This window comes from Rana temporaria, chromosome 1, assembly GCF_905171775.1.
Source record: "Rana temporaria chromosome 1, aRanTem1.1, whole genome shotgun sequence".
In the NCBI taxonomy this organism is placed as follows: Eukaryota; Metazoa; Chordata; class Amphibia; order Anura; family Ranidae; genus Rana; species Rana temporaria.
In genome coordinates, this window is record NC_053489.1 from 36,814,940 (window position 1) to 36,836,720 (window position 21,781).

Here is a 21,781-nt window from a genome sequence, read left to right on the forward strand (position 1 = left end):
AATTCTGATTGGTCAGCGTGGTCTTCGGTGCTAACCAATCAGAGCTACTCTGATCCACCGCATCGTCTCTAGGGAAAGAAGAAAGCCAGCATAGCTTTCAAACTCCAGGACCACTGCAAAGACCTCAGTCGACAATGAAACTGTCACCAATGGAGGACAGTTGTGCTCAAAAGTGTGCATCCCCTTGGAGAATTGGTAATATCCAGTATGTAGCTGGCAAAACACATTTCTTTTATTTCATATGGGATTTATATACCGTAACTGTAGGTCATATCAGAATGGCACAATAATAATAATAATAATAATAAAAAAAAAAGGCAATAAGTAAACAAATGAAATGAGCCCTGTACCACACTTCTTAATACTGTGTATTGCCCATTTTAGCATCAATGACAGCGTGCAGTCTTTTGTAATAGTTGTCTATGAGGTTTTTGCAGGTTGTATAGCTGCCCATTCATCGTCTTTGCAAAAGCCTCCAGGTCATGCAAAGTCTTTGGTCGTCTTGCATGAACCGCATGGTTCATGCAAGAGTGGCTCGATGATATTAAAGCCGTGTTCCGCCCAAAAAAAAAAGAAGAAAACCGCAGCAACAAATACTGCAGCTGCTGGCTTTTAATAAATGGACACTTACCTGTCCTGGAGTCCAGTGATGTCGGCACCTGCAGCTGATGTTTCCATCAGCTGTTGGGTGCTCTGCTGCCACGGGAATTCGGCAGTGTAGCCTTTTGGCTTCACGCCGGGAACCCTACTACGCATGCATAAGGCCCAGATCCTCTCTCCTATTGGACGGCGGCCAGGGGAGGAGGAGGGAGCCCCGCAGTGACGTCACAGCTCTGCAGCAGGGACTCCCGGAAATGGGAAAGGATACCTGTCAAAGACGGGGTATCCTGTCCCCCCTCCCCCTGAAAGGTGCCAATTGTGGCAACGGAGGGGGGGGATAAGATGACTTTTGGGTGGAACTCCGCTTTAAGGTCAGGAGACTGTGATGACCACTCCAGAAAGGCTGTCCAAGACCAGTGATGGTGAACCTTGGCACCCCAGATGTTTTGGAACTACATTTCCCATGATGCTCATGTACTCTGCAGTGTAGTTGAGCATAATGGGAAATGTAGTTCCAAAACATCTGGGGCGAAGGTTCGCCATCACTGGCCTAGAACATAGAGGTGATTGGAGACGATACGGTCTCCGACCACAGCTGCAGCCATAACCCCAATATAACCACTTGGGTTCAATCATGTACATGACTTAGTGGCAAATGGTTAAAAAGGAGCCAAACAACTATATGATAATAAATGGGTTCATATGATCACTATCCTTAAATAAAATACATTTCTTGGCACGTCATATTTTCAATATCCATGCCAAAATTTCACGATTTCTTCCAGGGGATGCAAACTTTTGAGCATAACAATGTCTGCATTGGGAAGGATGTGGTAAGGTGTTCATTTTTTCTGAAAAAGTGAACATACATTTTAAAGATAGCTTCAATAATTCCTTAGTTTTGCATGACCAAAGACTCGTATTGCTTTGGGAATAAACCTCCACAATGCCATATAGTAATATTTTAATCAGTTTCCACCCTGATTTCAATCATTTCAGCCAGAAAGGATCTGAATTTTTACACCAAAGTAGGGGGGCATCTATGCTTGGCATTGTGACGACGAAAAACTCGGGGGGATGCTGGTCTTCTGCAGACACACAGATCATACAGAACACATTAATCAACTCATTGGCCTGCTGTGTGATTTTGTTGCTGTGATCTCAGTTGTAATGTGTTTATCGCCTCACAGAGTTTATTTTGGCCTCCTTGTTGAGGGAGACATTAGAATTCTCTATAAAATTTCACTACGCCGCCTCTGTAATTTATTTCTCAGACCTTTTTATCGTGTAGCAATGTGATTGCACTTTTCCTGCATTGGAAGGATTGATGGATTATTGTCTTAATAACACGTCTCACACCCCTTTTCCTGCAGCCTATGAGCTCTTACATTGGATATACAAAGTATCGAAGATTTTTTATTTATTTTTTACAAATGCATCGATGGGAAAGAGCCCTATTAAAAACAATTGGGGAGATTCATAAGGCATTAGCAAAACATTTTGCACTTGCGACCGGGCCCTGGCGTTCCGCCACCAAGCTCCAAGTGCAGGGCCCCTGGGCTAGGGTTGCTCAGTCTAAAATGGGCAGACTTCTATTTTGTTCCAGTCCAGGACTGACTGCAAGACAGATTCTAAAGAGCATCTATGGCAGGGGTCTCCTAATTGCTGCCCAAGGGCCGGATGTGGCCCTTTGCTAGCCTTCATCCAGCCCTTGGGGCAGTATTGCTCCCAATGATATGAGGCACTATTCCTCTCAATGGCACCAACAATGGGGCACTATTTCTTAGACTATGGGCTCTTTCACACGGAGCGGATCCATATTGATCCGCTCCGTTAGCCCGTTTGGCTCAGCGGGGATCCTCCATAAATCCCCGCTGAGCTGTCGGCGGACAGGGCGGTCCCCGCACACTGTGCAGAGACCGCCCTGTCTTTGCTCTGCTCTCCCCTATGGGGAATCGGATGAATACGGACCGTGTGTCCGTATTCATCCATTCCGTTCCGCCAGACGGAAGAAAAATAGGGTTTTCTTCCGTCTGAAAAAGCGGAACTTTGCGGACGCGGATCTTTACGGACGTTAGCGGATACATCATCCGCTAACGTCTGCAATCCCATAGGGATACATTCGTCTGCACGTGTGAAAGGGCCCTAATAGCAATGATGGAGTACTATTCCTCCTCCTACTGCCCACCAACACTGGGGCCATGTTTATTCTTACTGATGCTCAGCCCTGGGGCATTTTCTATCCCGACTGGTCAGAATGTGGCCCCCCTGAAGTCTGAAAGACCATAAACTGGCCCTTTGCTTGAAAAGTATGGAGACCCCTGATCTATGGCATGCTATGATTTTTAAGTTTTTTATGATTTTTTTTTATATATATAAATTTTATATAATAGCAGACACTATATTGTACCCTTAGGTCCCTTTCACACTTGTGTGGCTTGTCCTGCGACTTGGGACTGCAAAATGCCATGGCAAGTCGTACCCAATGATTTTTAATGAGAGCCATGCATATCTGTGCAGCTTTAAAGTAGTCCCTTCACTACTTTAGTCTGACTTTGATGCGACTTGAGGTCCATAGACCTCAAGATTACACAGGCATTGCTTCAAGTCACATCAAAACGCTGAAAAATCGCTTGACTTTCAGGTTGCACAAGTGTAAAAGGAGCCTAACATGCACTCAGCTCCTGAACACTCATCCTATGTACCGTATTTATCGGCGTATACCGCGCACTTTTTTGCCCTGAAAATCAGGGCAAAATCGTGGGTGCGAGATATACGCCGATACCCGCTTTCCCGTGCCGAGTTTGAACACTGCGCCGGCATATACCGAGCGCAGTACACTCGTGTATAGTCGGGCAGGCTCAGCCCCTCTCGCGCTCACGTCCTGGACACCGCAGCCTAAGGACGCCGGACCCGACGAAGGGGACACCCGAAGCCGCAGACGGACCCGACGAAGAGGACACCCGAAGCCGCAGACGGACGCCGGACCCGACGAAGAGGACACCCGAAGCCGCAGACGGACGCCGGACCCGACGAGGTGGCCGATGGACACCGCGCAAGACACCAAAACTGTAAGTAGTAAAATGTAATAAAATGTTTTTTTTTTACAGGAATGTCGGGTCCACTTTAGGGGTGCGCGTTATACGCCGGAGCGCGCAATACCCCGATAAATACGGTATTTCCCTGTAGCCCCATACCTGGGCTGCGCACAGTATGGACAGACGGATTATATCTCTCTACTTTAGGGCGACTTAAAAGCAGTGCGATTTCATGTGCAGTTTGCTGAAAGTTAACATCCTATCACCACTAGGACGCCCTCTAAAAAGTTATGTTTATCCAGATTCATTTTTAGCACCCAAGGCAAACATATTTGCTTATTTCTTCAACAAATGAACAGCAAATGCAGTATTGGCAATAAAAATATGCAAAATATAATAAAAATACGGGGCAAAGTGTGTTTGAAGAGTATGAAATCACACTGTCAGAAATTAATCTGATGCATATTGGCATCAAATGGCTGCCAGCTCGGCTTTTGTGTCGTCGTTGGAGGGCAGAACTTTCTTCTGCAGCTACCTCTGACTTCTTATTATTATATTGATTTATGTGCTGAAAGGCACCAAAGGAAAAACTCCCGAAGTCTTCTTATGTGTGTCTGCGCCTTGCGCTCTGAGAATTTCCCCCATAAGGAATTTATTTCTGTGCACGGATGCAGGGCCAGCTTTATTTCAGAGTTCTCAGCGAGCCTGACACAATTAATGCTGCTCCTTGCCGATTCCATTGTTCCAGCGCCAGCTGTTTCATATTGTAACTGGTGTCCCTTTTAATGTTTTTTTCCATGGCGTCGATAGCCAGCTTCATTCCAGCAAAGGGAAGTGTCATTCTTAAAGGGTCAATGCAGCCAGAAAGATAAAGGTAGTAATAATCCATATATCCACAAATGGATATTTGGAGGAATTCCAGCGATAAGAAAAATGAGGCTTGGCGTGTCCAGGTAACATTGCAACTATGCTAAAATGAAGTCCATTTAGTTTGCCTGGCCTGATCTCATCATCCCCTGATCCTTTGAAGCCAAACTGAGCTGGGTGTTTAGTATATGCCCACGTTTGGGGTTTGTTTTATACCAGATTCATGTATTTTTTGTGAGTGTTAACATATGTGCTTTGGCGTAGTTTTGGATGTGTTATAGATATTCTTTGAAGGGCTCCATTCAATGAATTTGGCTAGGAAAATACCGATTATCTTATATATATTGTAAGACGAGGATACCGGAAGAAAATTGGTGTTTTAATTTTTATTCTAGTATACAGAATTGAATGCAAAATCCCCTACAAATGCTTTAGTAACACTAAACGGTATGCAGTCATCTTAGATGTGTGTGCGGGATGACGTGGAACTCACCTGTGCATGCGTGAAGTTGTCAGCAATAGAGATTTTGCACATGTGTGGCAGACCTTTCTGTTTGAAAGCACTCCTACCACCATGCTGCCGCATTCCCTTGCCCCTGCTTTCATTACTGCACATGCACACTCCAGCCCCTACTCTCCCCACTATACCTGCAGACAATCCTTTCCCTTAAGATCACAGGATCATGCACCCATCCCAGCTCCACTATCCTGAATCCCACCACGGTTTCTGCACACTTTGGTCCCTTTCACTGTCGCCATGCCTGCTTATCCTTTCCACCTCATCCCCATTGTCTGCGCAACCTTATTACCCCTTTCCTGGTGCCAGCACAACCTTCTCGTCCCATCCCTGGTGAATGCACAACTTTCTCACCCCCCCCCCCCCCCATCCCTTGTGCCTGAACAATCTTCCCACCCCCTTCCCTGCTTCGTGCACAACATTCCAACCCCATCCCCTGTGCCTGAACACCCTTTCCGCCTCATCCCCTGTGCCTGAACACCCTTTCCGCCCCATCCCCTGTGCCTGAACAACCTTCCCACCCCATCCCCTGTGCCTGAACAACCTTCCCGCCCCATCCCCTGTGCCTGAACAACCTTCCCGCCCCATCCCCTGTGCCTGAATAACCTTCCCGCCCCATCCCCTGTGCCATGAACAACCTTCCCGCCCCATCCCCTGTGCCATGAACAACCTTCCCGCCCCATCCCCTGTGCCATGAACAACCTTCCCGCCCCATCCCCTGTGCCTAAACACCCTTCCCGCCCCATCCCCTGTGCCTGAACAACCTTCCCGCCCCATCCCCTGTGCCTGAACAACCTTCCCGCTCCATCCCCTGTGCCTGAACACACTTCCCGCCCCATCCCCTGTGCCTGAACACACTTCCCGCCCCATCCCCTGTGCCTGAACAACCTTCCCGTCCCATCCCCTGTGCCTGAACAACCTTCCCGCCCCATCGCCTGTGCCTGAACAACCTTCCCGCCCCATCCCTTGTGCCTAAACAACCTTCCCGCCCCATCCCCTGTGCCTGAACAACCTTCCCGCCCCATCCCCTGTGCCTGAACAACCTTCCAGCCCCATCCCCTGTGCCTGAACGACCTTCCAGCCCCATCCCCTGTGCCTGAACGACCTTCCCGCCCCATCCCCTGTGCCTGAACGACCTTCCCGCCCCATCCCCTGTGCCTGAACAACCTTCCCGCCCTCTCCCCTGTGCCTGAACAACCTTCCCGCCCCATCCCCTGTGCCTGAACAACCTTCCCGCCCCATCCCCTGTGCCTGAACAACCTTCCCGCCCCATCCCCTGTGGCTGAACAACCTTCCCACCCCATCCCTTATGCTTGCAGCCTTTCTCACCACTGTGGCAGTACCTCCACTTGTCTCAAAGTTTAATTTGTCTAGCACAAGTGGGAGATATTCACTAGCACATGCTTAAGTTTTGGCTTAACTATGCCCTTTTTTGATAAAGGTGGAGGGATTAAAACGGCTATATTTTTTGTTTTTGGGCCATGTTGGTGTGGTTTGCCCTCACTTTCTGTTCTAGTTACAGGTGTTGCCTGGGACAAGAAGTGAGTTAAAACCTCCACGGAGACCAAAAGTGAAAAAATAAAAATAAAATCTGAAATCCTTTATATTTAAAGTTAAACTCTACTCGGACATAAATTTAATTCAGTTCTGTATTCATTACCTTTTAGTTTTTTAACATGCAAATAGTATAATTACCAGCATGTGACTTTGTATTGGCCTCTTGCAATTCCTAAAACCGCATTACTCAGACTGGGGGACAGAGATGGACTGGTAGCCAATCAGGTGTGCTGATGAGGAGCATGCTCATAGGAAGAGTGACAGGAGGGATGACCTCCTCGGTCTATGGCTACTTTTTCACTGTCCAGTCAGAACATTTCCGTGGGATAGAGGGCGCTACAGTATAATTTAAAGTGTTACTAAACCCACAACACATCAGTCTGTATATGCAGTATAGCATGCTGGTTATACTCACTGTGGAACCTAAGGGGGTTATCCTCTGCATGTGTAAAAATGCTATTTGATCCTGTCTTCTTTGATCCTCCTCTTCTTCCACAGTCCCTGGCCCATCTGCTGATCATGCAGAGCCTTTGGAGTCGCTCTGCACATGCTCAGTTTGGTGTGTATTGCTAGAGAGTTTTTTTTTTTCTTGGGAGGGTGCATGTAAGCAGAGGGCCAATCAGCAGTGTCCAGACAGAGAATCAGGGGTCCTGCAGCCTCATAGGACAGCCAGAGTGGAATAAAAACTCCTCCTACAAGCTTTAACCATGCATTGAGAGAAGTTACAAGACTGCTATATACCGCTGATGAGAAAAGGTATTAAGCAGTTTATAATAAAATACCTGCATTTCCTTGTTGTGTGTTCTGTGGGAGACCAGATCTAGTGAATGCAGGCTCCTGGGTTTAGTAACACTTTAAGTAAGTGATGTCTACCTGGCTGTGCTGTCTGGCTTGTCTGTGTAAATCCCAAAACTGCCGGGACAGAAGTACAAATTCTTTGGCAGATTAAACAGCTCCCACATATGGATTTAATCTGTGTATTTAGCTGTTTGCCTGGGGAGTCATATCAGTGGCTGCTGATAGAATAAAGAAGGAAAAGAATAGCCAAGACTAGGAGTGCCCATGAACAGGGTTGTCAGAGCATCCTTTTAATTGCTGACTTATTTAACCACTTCAGCCCTGGAAGATTTGGCTGCTCAATGACCAGGCCATTTTTTGCGATACGGCACTGCGCCGATTTAACTGACAATTGCGCGGTCGTGCGACACTGTACCCAAACAAAATTTACATCCTTTTTTTCCCCCCACAAATAGAGCTTTCTTTTGGTGGTATTTGATCATCTCTGCGGTTTTTATTTTTTCGCTATAAACAAAAAAAGCGTAAATTTTGAAAAAAAAAAACACTATTTTGTACTTTTTGCAACTTTTTTAAATCAAATTTTTTTCTCAGTTTAGGCCGATACGTATTCTTCTACATATTTTTGGTAAATAAACTTGCAATAATATATATTGATTGGATTGCGCAAAATGTATAGCGGCTACAAAATAGGGGATAGATCTATGTCTTTTTTTTTTTTTTTTTTACTAGTAATGGCGGCGATCTGCGATTTTTATTTTAATGACCTATAACATTATTGCAGACACATCGGACATTTTTTACACATTTTTGGGACCATTGGCATTTATACAGCGATTGGTGCTATAAAAATGCACTAATTACTGTGTAAATGTCACTGGCAGGGAAGGGGTAACGCTAGGGGGCGATCAAGGGGTTAACTGTGTTCCCTAGTGTATGTTCTAACTGTGGGGGATGGGACTCACTGTAGGAGATGACAGATCGTGGTTCCTAGCTATTAGGAATTCACGATCTGCATCTTCTCTCAGAACAGGGATGTGTGTTTACACACATTGCAGGATCCAGGCAAAGTTACTTTCCTTGTCTCCTGGATCCTGCGATGTCTCCCTAGCTGTTTCCGCGGGTGGTGTACTCCGATCGATTCACAGTGCCGAGCTCCGTTCTCTTACAGATTACAGTACTGTATCAAATTATTTCATATCTCTTTTGTCCTTCTCGGCCTTTTGGCTAAGATCAAGTGTAGTATCTGTTCTTATCAGTTGCCAATAGGTGGTGCTAAGCTGACTGTCCCCGGTACCCTGTGGCAGGGGGAAAGGGATGGCAGTCGGCGGACGCTAAGCCTGTTGGTGTGGAGGTGGAAGCCTTCTGATGTGGACAGAGAGGCATGAGGTCGAAGCCAAGAGGCCGGGTCCCTGGCCGTTGGCCTGGATTTGGTGGTATCTGCCCCAGTCAGTTGTTCTGGAGGGAACCTCTGCTTCTCCTTTAACCGGGAAGGAGTGAGTAGTACTTCCAGAATGTGATTAGGTGGGAGAGTTGGGGGTTGTGGGTGGAGTCTGCGTCAGTAGGCTCTCCCCAACCTCTTCTCCCACCTTCCTGGGAAGGGTGCTGCCGGTCCGGACCGGGGGCTAGGGACCGTTGAAAAGCCCGTGGAGATTGTGCCCCTGGAGTGGCAGTCCAGGGGTGCCATACATTGCACGAGTGTTTGAGGGCACCTTCGTGTGGCACCTTCAGGTCACTGATCTCCACAACACACTTTTCACACCTGCCGCTTGGGCCGGGCCTTTTGGCTAGGACCAGTGGAATTTTTATCCTGGCCGGAGGGCCGGCCAATGTATTTCACATTGGTCACTTTCCTCACTCTCCCATCTTCCTTTTCCCCACTTTATTTTATTATTTTCCCCGTGTTTGTCTGTTTTGTCACTTTTTTGTTTGGTGCACTGCACTTTATGTGTGATGAGTAGGGTGCTGGTCCTCGGACCCGCTCTGAAAGTCTTGGGAGTTGGTGGACCCGGCCTTCTGGCTAAGTTCGCCGGCTCTCATGGGGTCTCCCTTCGGGGGAGCCTCACCGAGGAGGGTTCTGTTTCGGCAGTCCCTCTGAGGATGTTGGGTCCTTGTGGCTTCGGCTGCATGGACCACAGTTTACTCTTTTCCCTGCCAGGAGCCTAACGCCCAGGGGGATCAGAGCTGGGTCCTTTTCGGAGGACCACTTGACGATGCACCCGTCACAGTTTTTTGTTGCACCTCTTTATGTGTGTGCACATTTTTCCTGCACCGGGTGGAGTTTTTGGGTTGTGTTTTGCACGCCACAGGCTTTTCAACAGAAAAAAAAAAAAAAAATCTCTTTTGTCCTTAGTGGTCTGTCCAGTGCCCTGCATGCAGTTTTACATTATAAATACGGTTCTTTCTGCCTTGAAACTAGAGATTGTCCATAGCAACCAAAAAGTGTCCCTTTACGTCAAAAGTGGTTTTAGACCAGCTGGAAAACAGCGATAATAAATTAGGATCACTTGCAGAATCAAACGATTTGTCGGGAAATTCGTCAAACACTGAAAGAATTGACCGTGACAATTCTGCAACTGAGCAAATTGTTTTTGACTTAATTTTTATCATTTTAGTCGCAACGCACTTCTAGCACGACTTTGGGAGGCAACTTGGACACGACTTGAGTATGAATCATCAGGCAACTTACAAGGCAACTTCAAGTCGCCTCCAGGACAGTACAAGGCAACTTCAAGTGGCTTCCAGGACAGGAGACTTTCCAGTGGCCAATCAAACAACAATCAGCTCTGTGGGAGGGAGGGGGAGGGAGGGGTTTGCCTGAGAAATGTATGTTATCTTCCTGTATTGTTGCCTCAGTTAAGACAGTGAGAAGACTTCTGAGGCAACTTCCATTGAAATCAATGGGTACAAGTTGCCTACAAGTCAGATTGAAGTAGTACAGGAACCTTTTCTGAAGTCGGAGCGACTGCAGTAGTGTGTATTAAGACGGCTCACATTCACTTCCATTGATTTTCTCAACCACGCGACTTGGGACGACTTGGGGCAACTTCAAGTCGGATCCCAGGTCGCCCCTGTGTGAACCGGCTCTAATTAGTTGTTATTATTTATAGTTATTATATTATAATTTAGGATTTTGTGTTTCATACTTTATCATACCCGGGATGTCTACTAGACTCTTGTTTGGACAGATTTAAGTGAGTTATTACTAAGAATTGCAGGCCTACAATATAAAACGCCAAATTTTCATGCAAAACAATTGTACCGCTTTGAGCATCAAAAATCTGACATAATCATACTGCCAGGGAGGTTAAGCATTCTGACCATGCAATCATGCATGCTTGGGTGGCCTAACCTCTGACGCTGTCTAATTTCAAATAAATGACTAACCTCTTCCTGATCAGGCTATTTTCTCAATCTATCAGGTGCATCTGCTGTAGGCCATAGACATGAGCGTTGGGACCCTTCGGGGTAAGACCGCGCTATATTAACCTCTTGCCCACTATAGTTTTACGGCGGGAGGTCAGCTCAGCTGCGCAAAATCACGTAATATAACGTGATTTTGCATTGCAGCCACTAGGGGCGCGTGCCCTGATCGCCCCTGGTGCCGATGCGAGTGCCCAGCGGGCGCGATCACCATTGGGCACCCGCTCGTTACAGAGCAAGAATCGGGAGCTGTGTGTCTAAACACACAGCTCCCGGTCCTGTCAGGAAGAGAAATGACTGATCTCATGTTCATACAATGTATGAACAGCGATCTGTCATTTCCCCTAGTCAGTCCCACCCCCCTTCAGTTAGAACACAATGAGGGAACATAATTAACCCCTTCCTCGCCCCCTAGTGTTAACCCCTTCCCTGCCAGTGACATTTTTACAGTAATCAATGCATTTTTATAGCACTGATGGCTATAAAAATGCCAATGGTCCCAAAAATGTGTCAAAAGTGTCCGAAGTGTCCACCATAAGGTCGCAGTACTGCTAAAAATCGCTGATTACTAGTAAAAAATAAAATCTAAAAAAAATCTAAAAATATGTAGAAGAATACGTATCGGCCTAAACTGAGGAAAAAAATTTGTTTTTTTAATATATTTTTGGGGAAAATTTATTGCTGCAAAAAGTAAAAAATACTTATTTTTTTCCAAAATTGTTGCTCTATTTTTGTTTATAGAGCAAAACATAAAAACCGCAGAGGTGATCAAATACCACCAAAAGAAAGCTCTATTTGTGGGGGAAAAAAAGCACGTCAATTTTGTTTGGGAGCCACGTCGCATGACCGCAATTGTCAATTAAAGCGAGGCACAGCCGAATCGCAAAAAGTGGCCCAGTCATTGACCAGCAAAATGGTCCGGGGTTGAAGTGGTTTAGATACCTCTCAACTCAACTCAACATGTCTAACGATTTGGGTCTGGCCTTGACATTTTAGGGCTTTGGCCAATCCAAGGTAACAAAGTTCTGTGGCTATATAGAAACAACCAGTGCCTTGCTTGCACGTGAGTTTGAACCACTGCTCAGGAGGGACTCAATAAGGGCAGAGTTAAAAAATAAATAAAAAATCAGTCTTGTTCTCCCTAATAAAGGTAGACCATTATAAATGTTTGCCTGTATGAAACTAAAAAAAAAAATACACTTGTGCATTGGCTGCTTGGAAAGTGTTCTTAAAACTGGAGTTCTGTTTATTTTAAGAATAATTCTCCTTTCACCGTGATTTTAGTTGTTCATGGAAGTGTAAAATTGGCTTTTCTTTTAATTGGGAAGGAGTTGATTTAATTACCGTGCTTTTTGATCAAGCTAATCCTTAAATTTATAAGATGTGGAAAGTCTGCTTCACCATTGGCTGTTAACAAAAAGCTCGAGCTTTTAATGCCGCTTTTCATCCAAATGGGTTCCAGATCTATGGGAGCAATTACTGTGCACATACACTTGTAGGAGGAAAGTCTTAACTGCTGTTTACGAGGAGAGGAAAACACACGATTCACTGAATTCTTGGGGGGGGGTTAATTATTATCTGCTCCTGGTGGTGGTGTTGAGAACTCCTGGACCACAGGATCTTTTGGATTGGGGTCATGCCAGTGCAATGATGATCAAAACATTTACTGTACATGTGATCCATCGATCTTCAGCTGCTTGATATTGAGGCGTCCTAATAATCACTTATAGGTGAGAGAACCAATTCTGACCAACTGCAAGTTGAGATTATTCAACGGAACCTAAAGCCTCGTACACACGGTACGATTGTTGGCCAACCAAGTGCCTGATTTTTGTCAAAAGGGCATGTGCCAGGAACTTGTCTTGCATACTAACGTTACACAATTATCGTGACACGAACGTAGTGCCGTACTAAGAGGAATTTCAGCTCTTGTGCGCCACCCTTTGGGCCCCTTCTGCTAATTTCGCGTTTGGTGAGCATTGATTCCAAGCATGTGTGTTTATGTTTCAATCATTTTTATTAAGTTTTGCAATAGTGAGAGCAAGAAATAAATGTCTCCGCTTAACCTTATACAGCATACAACTTCGGTAGCTAGTCCAACAGTCAGGAAATAACTCACTGGCAAGTAACACCAACACAGTACTATTTCCCGGTTCAACCTGGGGCATATTCACATCAATATTAATCATACACAGGCCTTGCTCCAATGATGCTCTCCACCCCTCGCACCAAGGTCAAAAGTCTAGGAGTCATCTCTGACTCGGACATGACAATGGATGCACAAATAGGATCAGTAATTAGCGGATCGCACCATCTTATACAGCTCCTACAAAGAGTGGTTCCCTTCATCCCTAAGGAAGACACATCGGTAGTGGTAGGGTCAATCATTAACTCTAGATTGGATTATGCAAATGCCCTTTACCTTGGACTCCCAAAGTACCAGCTCGCCCAGCTCCAAATCATCCAAAACATGGCAGTTCGACTAGTAACAGGGAAAAAACCTTGGGAACCAATCACCCCGTTTCTGAGATCCCTCCATTGGCTGCCTATAAAGGACCAAGTCACTTTCAAGGCCTTATGCCTAACGCACAAATGTGTACACGGAAGTGCGCCCTTATATTTAAGTGAGAAAATCAAATAACAAAACCCAAATCGAGTTCTTAGATCAACTAACCAAAAATTATTACAAATTCCCAAAGCCCGATATAAGACCAAAGGAGAACGTCGTTTTTCCGTTCAAGGACCTCGACTATGGAACGCTTTACCAACTAATATCCGAATGGAAATTGATCACCTGGCCTTCAGAAAAAAACTAAAGACCCATCTATTCTGATGGTCAAACTGAAGGAAAATAGATGCCAAGCACCTTGAGGCGATTCAGTTCGCATTTGTAGCGCTATATAAGTAATTCATTTACTCACTCACTCACCCACCCTTATATGAGATTATGTGGAACAGGGCCTTATGAGCCCTCTCCTACCGTTTCAATTGAGCATGCTCCATTCACCAAGAACCACCAGCTCCCCACCTATCCTTCAAGGGAGAACGGTCCTCGCCATCGCAGAGAGCTCCCTCAACATTGTAAGAGAAAAATGTCTCGCCGAGGGTAGGAAAAAGCTGACGGCTAAACCAATCTAGTAGTAGTTAAAGCGAAAGGAGTAGGCTTAACTAAAATGTGTGTTAACAGGTCGGGAGGGGGAGGGAGAGGAAGGAGTTCTAGTTCCGAGCTCGGGAATCTATCTCACTGGGTACAGTCTAGTTCGCAACAGTCCTGGGGTCATTTGACAGATAACGAATCTACGGGTCCCATACTTTATGGAACAGCTTCATCTTATCCTGTGCCAGCGCGAGCATGCGTGTTTGTACTTTCGACTGTGTGTGACCGATTTGTGTACTGACCATACGAAAATCAGACATTGAGCCGTTGTCCGCCGAAATTTTACTAGCCTGCCATCCAACATTTGTTGGCTAAAAATTGGAAAACAATTGTCTAAAGGCGCGTACTAATGGTAAGAATTTAGTTTGTCAACGGACAATCCCCTTCCAACAATCGTACCGTGTGTACGAGGCTTAAGAGCCACCATTGGTAATAATGGTTCAGCATCCTGAGCATGACTAGTTAGGAGTTGGAACTAGGGCCGAAACAACTAATCGATTGATCGACAACTAACCGATTTATGAAATTAATCGATTACAATTTTCATAATCGATTAATCAGCCAGTAAAATAATGGGGTTAAAAAAACTAAAATTAGCCCTTTATCGTACAAAAAAGCAAATCGCTACTGTAAATATTACTTTCACTGTCCCACAGTAAACAAAATGAACCCCTTACAGTAGCAATTATTTTGTATTTTTGTACTTATTTTTGTTTTTTTAACCCCATTATGTTACTAAACATCGCAGGCCTGGGTTCACACCTCTGTTTTTTGGTGCTTTTTGCAGAAACACACTACAGTTCATTTACATATTTTCCTATGGGACACGTTCACATCCATGATTTTTTTTCAGTTGCTGCGTATTCGGAAAGGGCAAGGACTTTTTAACGCAAAACGGTGCTATTTTGGTTTTTTTGGTTCAATTTATTTCAATGGAGAAGCTGCAGAAAAGCATGCAATGTGTTTTTGCAGCAATTTGTGTTTTGTAATCTGGCCATCAACAAATTGGGCAATTTTTTTTTTTTTTTTTTTAAATGCTAATTTTTTTTTTAAGGCTATTATCCGATTAATCGAAACAATAATCGGCCAACTAATCAATTATGAAAATAATCGTTAGTTGCAGCCCTAGTTGGAACATTGACCCAGAACAAGCATGGAAGGCATATATATGTTCAAATATTTCAGAATGCTATAACATTTGCAAGTCAACCTGCAACACCACACTACTTAACACTTTTCGACCTGTCAAGGAATGTGAAGACCATTTAAGGGAAGAAGCGGAAAAGCAATTAAAGAAAGGCTGACCAATTTTTAGACTTCGTATCTGGGATCAGTATGACAGCCCCAGAATTTGCACCATAAGACGCCTGTAAGCAGTGGCAGCTCCTATATATTACCTAAAAACGGATTCATAAAACAGATGTTGAGGTAAAGCTATGTTATATCGGTCTTTTTCAGATTGATAAAGAACAATAGAAGGGCTGAAATGCATACATTTTGATAGAATACATTTACCGCCAGCCTTAACTCTTCTTCCTACATGGCCAAAACCATTGGGGTTTCATCACTTAATCTCTGCCGAAGGGAAGTTTAAGCCATTTAGAACAGAGATCACATGACTAAAGCCAGCCATAGATCAAAATTTGGCCAGATCAGCAGGTACCAACTGAATTTTAATGCATCTATGGGCAGGTTGGTTGTACTGAAGTCAATCAATCGATCGACTTCAGTACAACCAGCCTGTGAGGTGTTTTCCAAACGCTGTACAGCCACCAGCAGTGATCATTGTATTCTGGTGGCGGGGAAACCATTCAGGGTCAGAAAACAATAGCAGTGTTGATGGGGAGAATCAATACATTTTATTTTCTTTAACCCATGGTTGAAGGAAAGGAAATTGCATAATCTTTGGCCAGCCTAAGTGACCAAGATGTGACACATGTTGGCAACACTGAAGGGAGCATTAAGTCACATTTTACCTTGAAAAGGTATTTTTCTTCTGTTCTTGTCCATCTCAGCAAGCCATGTGAACAAGGACACTCCATCGAGATTGTTGGCCATTTTGACATATGTCCTGAGGCAAACATTAGATCTATGTCAAATGGTATCTAAAGGTGCTATACGTGAATAAAAACACAAGTCAAATTTTTTTTTTGTATCATTTATGCGACAAAGGTTTTATTAGATCTACCGTATATATACCGTATATACGTATACCGTATATACGTATACCGTATATACGTATACCGTATATACGTATACCGTATATACGTATACCGTATATACGTATACCGTATATACTCGAGTATAAGCCAAGTTTTTCAGCACATTTTTTTGTGCTGAAAATGCCCCCCTCGGCTTATACTCGTGTCACCTTTTTGCACCTGATCTCCCGGACTTTGGGCACCTGGTACTGGCCGGCCATAGGTCCTTTGGACCTACGGCCGGGGAGCACCGATTTTTCAAAGCCGGGCACCCTTTCCATGTTAAACGGTCATTTCTCCGGTGATTTTGGGGACCCGGTATCGGCTGGTCGTAGGTCCCCTTGACCCGGAACTTGGCACACATGTAGCCCCATTTCTCCTCTAAGTGTGCAAAGTTTATTGTCTAGGGGACCTACAGCTGGGGAGCACCGATTTTTAAAAGCTGGGCACCCCTTCCATGTTAAACGTCAGTCTAGTCATGTGCACAGTAAGGCATGGGCACAGTGAGGCATGCAGATGGACACCCTAGGCTTATACTCGAGTCAATACGTTTTCAAGATGCAGTTGCAAGATGTCTGTGGGTTTCCCTGCATGAACCGCCCATTTCAAATGCCGACCCAACATTTATTTATTTTTTAATTTGTAACCATTCCTTGATGAATTTGGTATAATAATTGGGACCATAATAATTTAAAAAAATTTAATTTTGGTTCATCGTTCACTTTTTGATAGATGACCTTACATTCTCATCAAACACACTTTGATATGATGCTTAATTTATTGTTGACTGGAAGCTGCCCAGGCCCTGAAGCAGCATAGCAACCCGAAACCATAAAATTTTCACCACCATTCTTCATGGTTTGTATGAGGTTCTTATATACGGTCTTCAATTTGCAGCAAAAATGTCTGTTGTTGTGATCAATTAAGTCTATTTTTGATTCTTAAGTTCACACCACATTGTCCAGAAGGCCGTGTGATGAGAATATGAACTAAGCACCCCAAAAACTGGTGCAAGACGACGGGGCAGCCATGTTGTTGGTCACCCATGGCATTTTTTTTTTTCAGCAGCACAACCCTCCCTTTTAGGACATGGCTACCCCAGGACTTCAAATTATACATCTTAAAGATTTAAAGTGTAACGCCACTTTTGTTGAGAAAAAAAAACATTCCCCTCCTGGGTGATCTGTGTACATTACAAGGATTTGAACAAACTTTGTTGCTGATTCCTACCGTTTTGTTCTGAAAAAAAAATCACTGTTTGTTCCTCTGTGCCCCTGTACGTAGTGAGGCTAATGGGAGTGGTTTCATAATTAACAATCGGCTGCTGCAGAATCGGGGGCTCTAATGAGGAAAGCCGCTGGGTCTGCATCCCTTTAGACGTTCTTTCCCATTTGGAGTATCTCACCAAAAATTTTGTTGCAGGGGATTCCCAAAATCTGACTTGTATCTTGGTGTAGACTTCTGGGAAAATCAGTGAGCCAATCGCACAAGCAGGAAATTATGTTTCGAAGGGGGGGGGGGGGGGGGCGTGTACTGTACACGTTCTGTGTACAGAACACCTCCAGGTAGCCATATTGCATTGCACTGTACAGAAAATTACAGAGCTGCAGATTGATAAGGAATGGTAATTTTTTATAGCATTCAATTACAATATGACTTGTGTCACAATTGTATATGCTATATTATTATTATTTTTTTATTTGTTAGTCTTTTTCCCCCCATGCAAGTGGAGCTACCCTTTTAGGCTGGCCATCATAGGCATGCGCACAGGGTGTGCCGGGTGTGCCTGGGCACACCCTAATCACCCCATGTGCATTATCATTATACAGGGGTGGCACCAGGTGGGGGGTTGGGGTCCCAGTGGCCAGTGTAAATGCCCCCAATTATATTAAAGGCTAGGTTCAACTGTAGGAACACATTACACCTATACATAGGATGTAACAAAATATGCTCTCAATCAACTGTCTCCCACCAACAGAGCCTCCTCCCTGTGACAACAGGTGGCGCTCACGTGTGTTTGAGCTTCGGGGTGCACACCCTAATACAATAGGCTGCGCACACCTATGCTGGCCATACATTATGCACTTGATTCCCTCATCAACACAGTGTTGATAGGGAAACCCCTCCCTCTGTGATGTTGTTGTGTTCTGACAGCAGGAGGTTTGCCTGCTTTCAGAAATAAATGATTACTGCTACCAGCTATAGCGCATACTTTAACTGGTTGCCGACCAGCCGCCGCAGTTCTACGACGGCAGGTCGGCTCTCCTGCGTGAGAGCCCGTAGCTCTACGTCGGCAGTTGAAGCGGCCACTTGGGGCGCGCGCCCCCTGCGCGCTCCTGGCTCCCCCGCGCGCCCGGTCGCGATCACCGCCGGGCACCCGTGATCGCTCGTTACAGAGCGGGGACCGGGAGCTGTGGGTGTAAACCCACAGCTCCCGGTCCTGTCAGGGGAGAAATGCCTGACCGTCTGTTCATACAATGTATGAACAGCGATCAGTCATTTCCCCTAGTGAGTCCACCCCCCCTACAGTCAGAACACACCCAGGGAACATACTTAACCCCTTCCCCGCCCCCTAGTGTTAACCCCTTCCCTGCCAGTTGCATTTTTATAGTAATCAATGCATTTTTATAGCACTGATCTCTATAAAAATGTCAATGGTCCCAAAAATGTGTCAAAAGTGTCCGAAGTGTCCGCCATAATGTCGCAGTACCGGAAAAAAATCGCTGATCGCTGCAATTACTAGTAAAACAAAAAAAAATAATAAAAATGCCATAAAACTACCCCCTATTTTGTAAACGCTATAACTTTTGCGCAAAACAATCAAACGCTTATTGCGTTTTTTTTGTGTTTTTTTTACGAAAAATATGTAGAAGAATACGTATCGGCCTAAACTGAGGGAAAAAAATAGTTTTTTTAATATATTTTTGGGGGATATTTATTAGGCCGCGTACACACGGTCGAACATGTCCGCTGAAACTGGTCCGCGGACAGGTTTCCAGCGGACAAAAGTTTCTTAGCAAGCTAAGAAACTTGTCCGCTGGAAACATGTCCGTCGGACATGTCCGATGGTTAGTACACCTAATCGGACATGTCCGCTGGTTATGACGTGTAACCAGCGTCCCGAAATCCAGCGCATGCGTCGTATTGATTAGACGCATGGGTGGAAGCATTGCACTTCCGTGTTTGAGAACGTCGGTGTCTTCTACGTCACCGCGTTCTCTGTCCGCAGGGATTTTGGTCTGATGGTGTGTGCACACATCAGACCAAAAGCTCCCAGGAGACATGTCCGATGAAAACGGTCCTCGGACCGTTTTCATCGGACATGTCTCCTCGTGTGTACGGTGCCTTATTTTAAAAAGTAAAAAATATTATTTTTTTCAAAATTGTCACTCTATTTTTGTTTATAGCACAAAAACTAAAAACCGCAGAGGTAATTAAATTCCACCAAAAGAAAGCTCTATTTGTGGGAAAAAAAGGACGTCAATTTTGTTTGGAAGCCACGTCGCACGACCGCGCAATTGTCAGTTAAAGCGACGCAGTGCCGAATCGCAAAAAGTGCTCTGGTCTTTTGACCAGCAATATGGTCCGGGGGTTAAGTAGTTAAAGGCCTGGTCCCTGCCTGTATGTTTATTGGCAGTTTTCTTTTTGGACAGCAAAGGCTTTTTTCCTGTAACAGTTCTCATGTTGGTTAAATTGGCGCAATCGCTTTCTGATTGTAAATGTGTGCGCTTTGACTCTTAACTCTTGCAAGTGTTTCCTGCGGGTCACACTATGTAATTTTTTGATTCCTTGAAACGACTTTTACCTGTTAACAGTCGGCTCTTGGGTTAAATATAGGTAGTTCTGGGCTTATTAGCAGTGATTTGAAATCTACGCCATTTGTAGATTATTTTTCTTAGGGTGGAATCCTTACATAGTCATCCACAGCCTTCTTTTTGAAGGTCTTGGAGAACTCTTTTGATCGTGTCATGGTGACGCCAAACGCATCTCAATCACAAAAAGAACATCCGGCTCTAAATTTGAGGCTTAAATAAGACAGATTGCACCTGCGTAATCAGTAATTAGGTTTGTATATCATGGGCACCTAATTAGGAGCACCTGATTTTAATTTTCGTGGATTCAAAGTGGTACTATGTCGGCGTGTACTTTTTTGTTAAAATGCATTTTGTGCAAATTTATTATTTTAGCTTAATGAGATTAAATGCACTGTAAATTTGTGTGTCATTTGTTTAAAGCTTATCCGGGGTCTCCAAACTTTTGAATACGAGGACCACATTGTATTCGAAAGTCAATTTTTTTTTATCTCTTATAAAAGTTTTTAAGGAAGTAAACCCGGTATTTATTTTTATTTTTTAAAACCCTGCAAGAGAAAGGCATTGGTGCCCGTTTTTGGGTAAATATTTTCTTAACCATGTGGGTTAAGGAGATATTTCTTGCACCTACAGGTTAGCCTTAATCTAGGCTTAGGTGCAAGTTGTGTGGTTGGGTTTACAACCACTTTAAGATACTAAATATGTTTAACCTTTATCTATTTTGTAATCCACATGATTCAGAGCAACGGAGAACTTTAATAAAAAAAATACCCATTTCATAAATAAGGGTCCCTCTCAAACTCCCCCATTCCACGAGGGTCCCTCTCAAACTCGCCCCTTCCACGAGGGTCCCTCTCAGGCTCGCCCCTTCCACGAGGGTCCCTCTCAGGCTCGCCCCTTCCATGAGGGTCCCTCTCAGGCTCGCCCGTTCCACGAGGGTCCCTCTCAGGCTCGCCCCTTCCACGAGGGTCCCTCTCAGGCTCGCCCCTTCCACGAGGGTTCCCTCTCAGGCTCGCCCCTTCCACGAGGGTTCCCTCTCAGGCTCGCCCCATCCACGAGGGTTCCCTCTCAGGCTCGCCCCTTCCACGAGGGTTCCCTCTCAGGCTCGCCCCTTCCACGAGGTTCCCTCTCAGGCTCACCCCTTCCACGAGGGTTCCCTCTCAGGCTCGCCCCATCCACGAGGGTTCCCTCTCAGGCTCGCCCCTTCCACGAGGGTTCCCTCTCAGGCTCGCCCCTTCCACGAGGGTTCCCTCTCAGGCTCGCCCCTTCCACGAGGGTTCCCTCTCAGGCTCGCCCCTTCCACGAGGGTTCCCTCTCAGGCTCGCCCCTTCCACGAGGGTTCCCTCTCAGGCTCGCCCCTTCCACGAGGGTTCCCTCTGAGGCTCGCCCCTTCCACGAGGGTTTCCTCTCAGGCTCGCCCCATCCACGAGGGTTTCCTCTCAGGCTCGCCCCTTCTACGAGGGTTCCCTCTCAGGCTCGCCCCTTCCACGAGGGTTCCCTCTCAGGCTCGCCCCTTCCACGAGGGTTCCCTCTCAGGCTCGCCCCTTCCACGAGGGTTCCCTCTCAGGCTCGCCCCTTCCACGAGGGTCCCCTCTCAGGCTCGCCCCTTCCACGAGGGTCCCTCTCAGGCTCGCCCCTTCCACGAGGGTCCCCTCTCAGGCTCGCCCCTTCCACGAGGGTCCCTCTCAGGCTCGCCTCTTCCACGAGGGTCCCCCTCAGGCTCGCCTTTTCCACGAGGGTCCCTCTCAGGCTCCACCCTCATTAAATCATTGCCTCCACTAGAGTCGCCCCTTTCATGGCGGTCCAAATCAATG

The 21,781-nt window shown here is 45.6% G+C and overlaps 1 protein-coding gene and 1 pseudogene across 2 annotated transcripts in view; both read left to right on the plus strand.

Annotated features, from left to right (window-relative positions):
• The window catches only part of DYM (dymeclin), a 546,263-nt gene that overhangs the window by 168,171 nt on the left and 356,311 nt on the right, over window positions 1-21,781 (plus strand). The window lies entirely within an intron of this gene.
• Window positions 8,582-8,712, plus strand: LOC120925209 (annotated as a pseudogene).